Below are 10,607 nucleotides of genomic sequence, written 5' to 3'. Positions count from 1 at the left end.
GGAACTCTGTAGCTCTATCAGAGTGACCATCGGGTTCTTGGTCACCTCCCTGACCAAGGCCCTTCTCCTCTGATTGCTCAGTTTGGCCGGGTGGCCAGCTCTAAGAAGAGTCTTGGTGGTTCCAAACTTCTTCCATTTAAGAATGATGGAGGCCACTGTGTTCTTGGGGACTTTCATTGCTGCAGGCATTTTTTGGTACCCTTCCCCAGATCTGTGCCTCGACACGATCCTGTCTCGGAGCTCTACGAACAATTCCTAAGACATCATGGCTTGGTTTTTGCTCCGACATGCACTGTCAAATGGTGTGTGTATAGACAGGTGTGTGCCTTTCCAAATCATGTCCAATCAATTGAATTTACCACATGTGAACTCAAATCAAGTTGTAGAGATATCTCAAGGATGATCAATGGAGACAGGATGCACCTGAGCTCAATTTCAAGTCTCATAGCAAAGGGTCTGAATACTTTTGTAAATAAGGTATTTCAGTTTTTTGCAAAAACATTTCAAAACCTGTTTTCACTTTGTCATTATGGGGTATTGTGTGTATATTGATGGGGGAAATGTTTTATTTAAGCCATTTTAGAATAAGGCTGTAACATAACAAAAAGTGGAAAAAGGGAAGGGGTCTGAATACTTTCCGAATGCACTGTACCACACTCCCTCGGGCCTTATTGCTTAATCATACAGGCCAGTCTAGGACACAGCTCTGTTATTTGTTGTTTACAGTTATCTATAATCTGGTATTTACCTAGAAATCAAATAAACACCATGACCTAATTACTTGTTAAAATAAACACCATTACCTACCATTTATCACCAGATCCCCGTCATTTGCGTGAAGAGAAGACAGAGAATAGGGGGGCGGAGGTCGGGCTGCCTTCTGAGACTTCGTAGGCGAGCGAGTAAACCCCTACTGCCATCTGTTCTATTGGCCAACGTGCAATCATTGGAAAATAAAATCGATGACTTACGAGCAAGATTAAACAATCAACGGGACATTAAAAACGCTAATATCTTATGTTTCACTGAGTCGTGGCTAAACGACGACATGAATAACAAACAGCTGGCGGGTTATACACTGTATCGGCAGGATAGAACAGCAGCCTTTGGTAAGACAAAGGGCGGCGGACTATGTATATTTGTAAACAACAGCTGGTTCACGATATCTAAGGAATTCTCGAGGTTTTGCTCGCCTGAGGTATAGTATCTCATGATAAACTGTAGACCACACTATCTACCTAGAGAGTTTTCAGTATTTTTCGTAGCTGTCTACATACCACCACAGACTGATGCTGGCACTAACTCAATGAGATGTATAAGCAAACAGGAAAATGCTCATCCAAAGGCTGCGCTCCTAGTGGCCGGAGACTTTAATGCAGGGAAACTTAAATCCATTTTAACCAAATTTCTACCAGCATGTTAAATGTTTAACCAGAGGGAAAAATACTTGGTTACACCTTTACTCCACACAGAGATGCATACAAAGCTCTCCCTCACCCTCCATTTGGCAAATCTGACCATAATTCCATCCTCCTGATTCCTGCTTACAAGCAAAAACTAAAGCAGGAAGCACCAGTGACACGGTGAAAAAAAAAGTGGTCAGAAGAAGCAGATGCTAAGCTACAGGACTGTTTTGCTAGCACAGACTGGAATATGTTCTGGGACTCTTCCGATGGCATTGAGAAGTACACAACATCAGTCACAGGCTTCATCAATAAGTGCATCGATGACGTCGTCCCCACAGTGACGGTATGTACATACCCCAACCAAAAGCCATGGATTACAGGCAACATCCGCACTGAGCTAAAGGGTAGAGCTGCCGCTTTCAAGGAGCGGGACTCTAACCCGGAAGCTTATAAGAAATCCCGCTATGCCCTCCGACGAACCATCAAACAGGCAAAGCGTCAATACAGGACTAAGATTGAATCGCACTACACTGGCTCCGATGCTCGTCAGATGTGGTAGGGCTTGCAAACTATTACAGACTATAAAGGGAAGCACAGCCGAGAGCTGCCCAGTGACACGAGCCTACCAGGCGAGCTAAATTACTTCTATGCTCGCTTCGAGACAAGTAACACTGAAACATGCATGAGAGCATCAGCTGTTCCGGACGACTGTGTGATCACGCTCTCCTCAGCCGATGTGAGTAAGACCTTTAAACAGGTCAACATTCACAAGGTCGCAGGGCCTGACAGATTACCAGGATGTGTACTCCGAGAACGCGTTGACCAACTGCTAAGTGTCTTCACTGACATTTTAAACCTTTCACTGTCTGAGTCTGTAATACCAACATGTTTCAAGCAGACCACCATAGTCCTGTGCCCAAGAACATTAAGGTAACCTGCCTAAATGACCACCGACCCGTAGCACTCACGTCTGTAGCCATGAAGTGCTTTGAAAGGCTGGTCATGGCTCACATCAACACCATTATCCCAGAAACCCTAGACCCACTCCAATTTGCATACCGCCCTAACAGATCCACAGATGATGCAATCTCTATTGCACTCCACACTGTCCTTTCCCACCTGGACAAAAGGAACACCTATGTGAGAATGCTATTCATTGACTACAATAGTGCCACAATAGTGCCCTCAAAGCTCATCAATAAGCTAAGGACCATGGGCCTAAACATCTCGCTCTGCAACTAGACCCTGGACTTCCTGACGGGCCACCCCCAGGTGGTAAGGGTAGGTAACAACACATCCGCCATGCTGATCCTCAACACGGGGACCCCTCAGGGTTGCGTGCTCAGTCCCCTCCTGTACTCCCTGATCACTCATGACTGCACGGACAGGCACGACTCCAACAACATCAATAAGTTTGCCAATGACACAACAGTGGTAGGCCTGATCACCGACAACGATGAGACAGCCTATAGGGAGGTCAGAGACCTGGCCATGTGGTGCCAGAACAACCTCTCCCTCAACGTGACCAAGACTAAGGAGATGATTGTGGACTACAGGAAAAGGAGGCCCGAGCACGCTCTCATTCTCATCAACGAGGCTGTAGTGGAGCAGGAGGAGCGCTTCAAGTTCCTTGGTGTCCACATCACCAACAATCTAACATGGTCCAAGCACACTAAGACAGTCGTGAAGAGGACACGACAAAACCTATTCCCCCTCAGGAGACTGAAGAGATTTGGCATGGGTCCTCAGATCCTCAAAAGGTTCTACAGCTGCACCATCGAGAGCATCCTGACTGGTTGCATCCCTGCCTGGTATGGCAACTGCTCGGCCTCCGACCGCAAGGCACAACAGAGGGTAGTGCGTATGACCCAGTAGATCACTGGGGCCAAGCTTCCTGCCATCCAGGACCTCTATACCAGGCGGTGTCAGAGGAAGGCCCTAAAAATTGTCAAGGACTCCAGCCACCCTAGTCATAGACTATTCTCTCTGTTACCGCATGGCAAACGGTACCAGAGCGCCAAGTCTAGGTCCAAGAGGCTTCTAAACAGCTTCTACCACCAAGCCATAAGACTCCTGAACATCTAATCAAATGGCTACCCAGACTATTTGCATTGCCCCCCCGCCCTACTCTTTCACACTGCTGCTACTCTCTGCTATTATCTATGCATAGTCACTTTAAGAACTATACCTACATGTACATATTAACTCAATTACCTCGAATAACCGGTGCCCTCGCACATTGACTCTGTACTGGTAGCCCCTGTATATAGCCTCGCTATTGTTATTTTACTGCTGCTCTTTAATTATTTGTTATTTTTATTTCTTATACATTTTTTTTAAACTCCATTGTTGGTTAAGGGCTTGTAAGTAAGCATTTCACTGTAAGGTCTACACCTGTTGCGCATGTGACAATTAACATTTGATTTGATTTGAGTTTTGTTTAATAGCAGAAGGTGGGTGCCACATGTTTTCAAACACAAGGAAAATACCTATTGAAAGGAATTTAAAAATAAAATATACCCAAGTCTATATTTCTGTTAGGAGTGTGTATCGGAGGCGAAGTCAGGCGCAGGAGAGCAGAATGTAGTGAACAGGCGCACTTTTTATTCCGGTCAAAAGACAGCACAAAAATAACATAAAATGTGCCCAAAACACGGAACATAGACAAAAAGTAATGTGCGTAACAATATCCACAATATCAAAATACACGTAACACAAACAATCCTACACAAAGACATGATGGGGAACAGAGGAATAAATACATATGAATTGATTGGGGAATGAAAACCAGGTGTGCAGGGAACAAGACAAAACAAATGGATACATGAAAAATGGAGCGGCGATGGCTAGAAAGCCAGTGACGTTGACCGCCGCCCGAACAAGGAGTGGAGCCGACTTCAGCGGAAGTCGTGACAATTTCACTTAAAAGAGATTCATCAGGTGTGATTTCTTTATCACCGTACAATTTGCAATATGATTCGTCCATCTTGATAGTAAATTAAATAAATGTTAGTATTTCCTTTGAAACCACCTTTAGGTTAGCGTTTAACCAAAACAAATAAAGTTGTTTTATGATGAGACATAGTTTCCTTTTCAGGATTATATCTTTTTTTTTTATCATGACAGCTGATATCAGATAAGAAGAATAAGATGCCCCAGGAATGTAGTTGAATATCACCCATGCACCGAAGTGCCTTTGAACGTCGTCTGGTCTTGTAAAGTTTGTTTGACCTTTCAATGCTTTATAGAAAGATGGAGGAGGATGTTGAAGTGAATTTGACTGTATATGCAGGATTGCATTGTGCTGTGATGCTTTCACTAACAAGTGACTAGGATGCATGACAGAACACAGGAAGCACATTCCCTCAGTAGTTTAGTCACAGCTGGCACGTCTAATGTAAGGCACATCCTTAAGGATACGCCCTCACTATGAATACAGATAGAATTGAATAGATCTTTATCCGTTTGACATTTGCACGGAAATCCTTCCCTCTGATGTCTAAGCGCCCAACCCAACACCCCCACACACACAAACACATAACAGTTTGGGAGCAACACAGGGTCACCTGCAGAGCAGTTGCCCCTGGAACAGTTTGGGGGTTAAGTGCCTTGCTCAAGGGCACAATGGCAGTAGGTAGCACATAGGGTATATTCCAACAACCCTCCAGATAAGAGGTTATAAACACGTTAAAATGTATGCACTCACTACTGTAAATCTCTTTGGATAAGAGCGTCTGCTAAATTACTAAAATGTAAACACCATTACTTATCGTGTATCAATCAATCAAACCAGCATTGGACTCCTAATAAGTCTTCATTGGATAAGCGCAAACTCTCTGGAAGTACAGTGCTGTTCACCTCCTAATTCAAACACCTTTTTTGGCTCTATTTACTTTACTTATTTATTTAAATTCTATTTTACCTCGCATTCATGACAGTCCCAAACAATTACATTACTTTAGGAGTCAACGTTAACGTTTTGTCATTCTTGCACAGCACCATAATGCATCTAGAAAGTCAATAGCGGCCAGTGAATAACAACGTTTTCTTCGAAAGGAACAGAACGGCGTGAGACATGGTGGGACCTCAATATCATACCTCCCATACAGTGTCCCTATGCCACCTGTTTCACAGTACACAAGTTAAGTAGACATTAACTTCATTCATGACTTAACCTAATCATTCATTACCATCCCTCTATAGATATGTACTGTACATGAATCATTCCTCATGCCTTTGATCTACAGTAAGAACCTCACATGCCTGGTCTAACCACCAGAGACATAGGCCATATACAAATACATACAATATATCTCTATATATGGCTGCCCCACCCAACTCTTGTCACATTTAATGTTTACAGTGTCTGCTGCCTCTGTCGGGCAGCACTTTGATTCTGTGCATTGTACTGTAGATGATAGTCATTGAAACGATGTCTTGACAGGCCGTTCTAAAGCACGGATTAGAGATTCAGTCATAGAGATACATCTCTACAGGTTAAGCTTTACAGGTGGGTCCACATCCCTGGCTGTATGTTATATCACAGTGTGTTGTTCTGTTAGGAGGAAAGGCCAACGCTTGCTACTGTATTCATGGGAAGATAAGATACCAACATTCCTCTCGTAACTGATAACTCGAAAAGGCGATGTTATTCGCCTGTCAATGCATGCCAAATCATCATCGCGCAACAAATCATTTCACAGCCACTTCATTCTTCCATGCGAACACTGAGAAGTGTTTGTGTAGGACTACTCTTTCTCTTTAAGATGAATTGATTATATCCAAATAGCGTCTGGAATATCTTCACAGGGTATTACACTGCATATACAGTTCATATTTCTATATAGTTTATTTCATATAGAACTACCACAGAAACATTGAACCACTATCACATGGCCTTTCACCAGCGTGAGATTAAGAAACACTTTCTTTCCCTCCCTTTCCCAATACCCACACCTTGGAATTTGGGAACATTGCCCACACGCCTGCCAGATTTCACGTGATGTCCACCTCGCCAGGACATGTCCACTTCCTGCTGTGCCTGTTGGTGGGTGGAGCCAGTTGTATTGTTCCTGTGTGGACCGAGGTGGCCTGATTTCCTCTGGCCCCTGATTGGCTAAAAAACAAAGCCTTGATCATCCTCAAACATAAAGAAAACACACCCTAAGCAGGAGATCTGGAGCATGGTGTGTGTGTGTGTGTGTGTGTGTGCCAGCCAGGCAGGTTGATTGGTTAATAAAGAGGTTTAGGGCTGGGGCCAGGAAGTTATTACAGTCTACAAACAATTCATTGTTTGTGTGTGAGGTGTAAAGTGAGACTGCACATTTCCTCAATGTGTTTATATGACGGTAGGGTAGTACAATGCAATGTGGGTTAGAGAAGCTATCAGTTGCAGGGCATGTGGTGACGTCTTGAATGATAAACGTTTGAATCAGTTGAAAAAGTAAACAAATAATGAAACGTCTAAACTAGTCATCGCAAACCTAAATAGTTCATTTCAACAATGGCGATAGGCCTATCAAAAATGTTCATAAAACAATTCATTTTGCAACTCCACAAAATGCTAGGTCACGGGTGGTTTAGATGGAATAATGTTTTTTTTTATAATCCAATGTATTAGTGCATGTCTGGAACAAAAGCATGCACACAACGCGGCCGCCCAGGACCAGGATAGACCACCCCTGTGATAGCCCATGAATTCCTCAGTGGTCATAATCCACCATGGTCATAGTCCAGACAGTAGACTTCTCAAATCAGGCCAACCTTTCCCCATTTTGACACCTTCCCTGTCATCGAATTCCCCTAAAGAGAGCCACTGCTAGGACCACTGACCCTAATCACTCTTCTACGTAATAACAGTGTAAGAAAAGGGGACAACGATCACCCAATCTCGATTGGCCAAGTCAGTTACGAATCAGTTGCAGAAGCTACAACAATAATTACTCAAAATCTACCAGTGAGATGGGCACCTCGCAGCAAAAGCCTGCCAAAACATGAAAAGATTTTCACAGCTTGAACCAGTGAATGATTTAGTGTCATAATATGAAAGTGTCTGGCAATCACTTGTTATGTAATAGTTGATTCTCCAGGCTAGACCTGAGGCTATTACTGTCTCATTATGGTCCAAACATTCAACTGCTCCTCATTCCTTTTGCCATTTGAAGTGCACTAAAAACTAAAGTCAGTTGTTGTTTTATTCACCACCATGAATTCACACCCGTGTTTAATGACAACCAAATCCTCAAAACATGAGTATTTTTTTGCTACTCATTCTAGGTTTTGGGGTGTGTCTATCTGTTTGGTTAGAATGTGAGAACAACGTGCACATGCATAGAATAATATAGTTTTTTAGCCTATAGAGGACCTATCTACAGTAGGCTAAATGTTACAACATAACTACCATGGTAGAAATAAGGAGTAGGCTTTGTGCGTTTCTGCCATCTAGTGGCAGAATATTGATATCACCAAAGACTCAACAACCATTTTCACGACTTGTGAACTAAGGACTCGACAGCCAATTAGATGACATTATGTGTTACTATGTCATGGAGATATACAGTATTCCTTTTAGGACTCTATTCAATCTGTATCGCTGAAGCGTTACTCATTCAAATATTTGTATTATTTTCTACATTGTAGACTAATAGTGGAGACATCAAAACTATGAAATAACATATGGAATCATGTAGTAACCAAAAAAGTGTTAAACAAATCAAAAAATATTTTATATTTGCCTTGATGACAGCTTTGCACACTCTTGGCATTTTCTCAACCAGCTTCATGAGGTAGTCACCTAGAATGCATTTCAATTAACAGGTGTTCTTAAAAAAAAATATTTAAAAAAAGTTCTTAAAAGTTAATTTGTGGAATTTCTTTCCTTCTTAACGTGTTTTAGCCAATCAGTTGTGTTGTGACAAGGTAGGCGGGGTAAACAGAAGATTACCAAATATGGCTAAGACCAAGAACTTCTTCAAGTGCAGTCGGTAAAAACCATCAAGCGCTATGATGAAACTGGCTCTCATGATGAACCGCCACAGGAATGGAAGACGCAGAGTTACCTCTGCTGCAGAGGATAAGTTCATTAGATTTACCAGCCTCGGAAATTGCAGCCCAAATAAATGCTTCACAGAGTTCAAGTAACAGACACATCTCAACATTAACTGTTCAGAGGAGACTGCGTGAATCAGGCCTTCATGGTTGAATTGCTGCAAAGAAACCACTACTAAAGGACACCAATAAGAAGAGACTTGCTTGCGCCAAGAAACACGAGCAATGGACATTAGACCGGTGGAAATTTGTCCTTTGGTCTCGAGTCCAAATTGGAGATTTTTGCTGTGTCATTGTCATTGTCAACTGCTGTGTCATTGTGAGACACGGTGTGGGAGGATCTCTGCATGTGTATTTCCCACCGTAAAGCTTGGAGGAGGAGGTGTTATCGTATGGGGGTGCGTTACTGGTGACACTGTGATTTATTTAGAATTCAAGGCACACTTAACCAGCATGGCTACCACAGCATTCTGCAGCGATACGCCATCCCATCTGGTTTGGGCTTAGTGGGACTATAATTTGGTTTTCAACAGGACAATGACCCTTGCACACCTCCAGGCTGTGTAATGGCTATTTTACCAAGAGTGATGGAGTGCTGCATCAGATGACCTGGCCTCCACAATCCCCCGACCTCAACCAAATGTAGATGGTTTGGGATGAGTCGGACCGCGGAGTAAAGGAAGAGCAGCCAACAAGTGCTCAGCATTTGTGGGAATTCCTTCAAGACTGTTGGAAAAGCATTCCAGGTGAAGCTAGTTGAGGGAATGCCAAGAGTGTGCAAAGCTGTCATCAAGGCAAAGGGTGGCTATTTGAAGAATTTGTTTAACTTGATGTCTTCACTTCTATTCTACAATGTAGAAAATAGTCAAAAACTGGTACTGGTACAATAAATCTGATTCCTGGCCCTGCGTCTGAGCGGTCAAATCTGGTTTATTTGCCATCAAGTACTTTTTAGACTGTTATTGGCAGATCTGGTTGCTTTCTAGCTATGTTGACAGTTTTGACAAGAACATGAGGTAGCTAACTAGCTTGTTAATTGTGTACAAACAAATGAGCGAATGTGCTAGAAAGCTAACAGCTTCCTAGCTAGCTAGTTTAGTCATTTTTGGCTCGCCACAGTAGTTGTTTTGAAAGTTGGATCATCTTGTCCTTTGAGGCTTTAAAAGTGTTCTTACACTATGATTTTAAACATTCAAAGCAACTGGGGAACGTCCATGGCAGGCATTGTTGTCACCTTAGCTTGCTACATAACTTCTGAGTGAGCACCACCACCAATCAGCCTACACCACAATGCACACACCGGTCATTATTATGACAACTAGGGTAGCCATTTCAGCAAATGACATCTGTCTGAACACACATAAATCAGATTTGGTCACTGGTAACTTGCTGTTTGGACAGTCAGTATTCCAAAACGGATTTGAGAAACAAAACTGATTTAAACATTAAGGCTTGCAGTGTGAACAAGGCTTTAGAGGCGATTGATATCTTGTATAACTGCCCAAGTGTTCATGCATAGATAATTGCAAATCATTACTTATTGACACTCCTGTTGCAATTCACCACTTCATATGTAATTCATGAGTGAAACATCATAGTAGACATTATCCTTTTAATAATTGAACAGCAGCGTTGTACAGATGTAGGATCTTCATTTGAGTCAGTTTGCTACAGCAAGAAAATAATCCTGCAGCAACAGAAAAGTTAATTAATATGTGGATTATAATTAATGTAGGGGTTGATACATTTTTCGATAGGACAAATCAAGTCTGACATTTTAAAATGGAAATTACAAAGTTTAGAAACCTCGAATACACTACAAGTTTGTATTTCCTGCCGTGCGGGAAAATTCTCGGCAACAAAAGAGTGATCAAATTAAGATCCTACATCTGTATATCTAACTCCCATAGACACATAGTATAGAGTAAGATAGCATGTTGATTTAACTAACAATAAAGAAGAGAAGTTCAAAGGAATTTCATATAGCAATATTATTCTCATTATTTCCCTGAAATTGTTTGACAAAACAAAGCATAGTTTGGTACACATGACCATTAGGCTGTGTTTACACAGGCATCACAATTCTGATCTTTTGCCCAATTACTCACAAAACATCTGATCGGGCAAAATACCAATTATTGTAAAAAGATCAGA

Source organism: Salvelinus namaycush, chromosome 17 (genome assembly GCF_016432855.1).
Source record: "Salvelinus namaycush isolate Seneca chromosome 17, SaNama_1.0, whole genome shotgun sequence".
NCBI lineage: Eukaryota > Metazoa > Chordata > Actinopteri > Salmoniformes > Salmonidae > Salvelinus > Salvelinus namaycush.
The sequence above is the reverse complement of the archived record's forward strand: the minus strand, read 5'-3'. Positions refer to the sequence as shown.